Source organism: Branchiostoma belcheri, unplaced genomic scaffold (genome assembly GCF_001625305.1).
Source record: "Branchiostoma belcheri isolate BF01 breed outbred unplaced genomic scaffold, Haploidv18h27 scaffold68, whole genome shotgun sequence".
NCBI lineage: Eukaryota > Metazoa > Chordata > Leptocardii > Amphioxiformes > Branchiostomatidae > Branchiostoma > Branchiostoma belcheri.
In genome coordinates this window covers 449,816-452,156 of record NW_017804331.1, presented here as the reverse complement: position 1 = coordinate 452,156, position 2,341 = coordinate 449,816, and the positions used below count along the sequence as shown (strand labels likewise).

The 2,341-nt window shown below is 44.2% G+C and overlaps 1 protein-coding gene across 3 annotated transcripts in view; it reads left to right on the top strand.

Annotated features, from left to right (window-relative positions):
* The window catches only part of LOC109484035 (cystathionine beta-synthase-like), a 23,532-nt gene that overhangs the window by 1,819 nt on the left and 19,372 nt on the right, over positions 1-2,341 (top strand). For 2 of the 3 annotated variants that reach the window (XM_019787213.1, XM_019787214.1), the window contains exon 1: positions 1,377-1,500. The exons of the other annotated variant lie outside the window; for it this stretch is intronic. The gene's annotated coding sequence lies outside the window, so the exon portion shown is untranslated. Of the gene's footprint in view, positions 1-1,376; positions 1,501-2,341 lie in introns of those variants that run through there. 3 annotated transcript variants of the gene reach the window in all.

The window sequence follows — 2,341 nt, the reverse complement described above, 5'->3', positions numbered from 1 at the left end:
ACGTTAAAGATCCCACCACACCTTTCGAAAAAGAGTAGGGGCATGCCCCGGTGTGCGATGGTCCAAAAATTCTACAGCCTAAATACTACAGTGTAGCAGAATCATCAGCAAGTTGATGTTGGCTACCTTAACCCCCAAGACCAAGACCAACCTTCAAGCTGACAAAAATACTGCAAGGACATGATGTACTGCAGTTGTATGGTTACAGTGCAGTCTGAAGTGCTCCATATTATATAATTGATTACAGAAGATAAAGAAGAATTATTGTAATTGTTCTCCTTACATACATATCCAGGCTTATGCTATCCACATACTAATCATATGCTTAATTATGGCCGAAAAAAGGACACAAACATGCAACTTTGTGTAAAAATTGACACTTAACTAATTATGTCATTTAATTTTTGTTGACTTGTTTTAAGATCCAGGATCCCAAACAGGATATGATATTATCATACAACCAAAAACCACTTATTATAATCTATTCTGTACCACTACATAGCAGTGGTTAATCATGCATTTTGAATGATTAGTTGACCAACGGCTTACAATGAACAGAAACAAGTGAAAGACAAGATATGATGATGGTAACTATTTTACAGGTGGTCTTCCATATGGTAACGTTACACGTACACTTAACTCTAAGCTTCTATAAAATTACTGTGATCATACGTAGGTAATTTGGTTCCCTCCTGTATTTCACATGATACATAATAAATGTATGAGAAAACTTCAATCTATAACTTTGAAAAGTTACTTTCTGGGTTGTTTTGCCCGGTGTATAATAAAGATAGCACCAAGCAGATGTTGCAAAGCGTTACCTGCAGTATGACGGTCTTGATGAGCGCGTTGACCGGCTCCGTCAGGACTTGGTTCACCCCCTGGAAGTACCAGAGGACGATCCCGCCCTTACTGAAGATGGTGAACAGATCTAGCATGGTGACAGAGGTTCTACGGCTTTAGAAACGGACAGGCTAGGGTTAGAAATGTCGCGGCATTTGTTGAGCACGCAGTTCTTCAGTTCAGTTCTCTTCGCTTCTTCACTGCTTCTTTTACCTCACTTCCGCTTCCCGTGCAGTTCTCGCGAGATTTAGACAACATCTCGCGATGACCCGGGAAGGGCGCGGGGACAAATCAGTAAATATACAAAAGGGTCTGCATCAGTTTTTACATTATAGAACAGAGTAGACCTCTCTAAGTTTCTCAGTTTGGATATCACGTAAAAATGCATTAGAACTTCATGAACTTCACGAAGACGGCGTGTGGATAACACAAACCACTGGGGAAAATCTGATAACGTAAATTAACGGTTTGTCCCTACCAAACAATCATTTCCGGTAGGTCGTGTCACGCCTCCGTCACACCCACGCGTCACGGGGCCATATCCGGGTTGGAGAGGAGAACAGAGCAGACACACACGTACACACTAAAAGTTACAACACGTCCGACTTTTTCTCTCAACTACAGCCAGTGGCGCAGGTCTCATCCGTGGCTTCACAGGTTAGTAACGTAACTCACGACCTAGTAACGTTACAACAAGGATTTACGATCAACGTAGCTAGAGGTAGGAAGTCTGTGCGACTAGTTGGGAACCTGCGATGAGACCATATGCGGCATGCGTGACGTACCCATGCTGTTAGGGACAGACCTTAGCCTCCACCAGGCTTCGGAAAGCGGCTGGGAAGAGTAGAAATCGGCTAGAATATAGAGATGACATGCCGGGGGAGTTGGTTCGCTAGAGAGTAACGTTACATTTTCCCGCACTGGAGCGGCAAAATGTCATCTCCAGCAGACCAACTTCCCCGGCATGTTATCTCTATATTTTAGCCGATTTCTACTCTTCCCAGCCGCTTTCCGAAGCCTGGTGGAGGCTAGGCAGACCTTGCCCTCGGGACTTTGTAGTACACAGCGCTCTCAGGCCAAAAAAACTGGGACAGATCCAGTCTTACAGGTTCAGTGTTATGATTTATGATCGCCAAATGTGGTCTACACAGGCACTACTAATACTGCTAGAACATACTAGTAGCAGCAGTATGTTGCTTCAGCATGGCATTCTGGTGCACTCTAGAGGTTGTACGGTTGGTCCAGTGTTTCATCATGTTCACCCAATGACCACCGATCAATGTTCAGTTTTCTCTCAAAGTTTGCTAGCCTGGGATGTTTAGTTAGGCAAGGAGGGTTTATAGAGCTCATATGATGTTGTGTAACACTCCTGCTGCTATTGCTTCAGGGTACACTTCACAGGTGGTGTTTAATGTTAGGTGGAGTAAGAGGCTAGGACAGGCTAGACACTGTTTCAGATGAGCCTGCTACTTCATATCAGAGGGTCTGCATGGGGGGG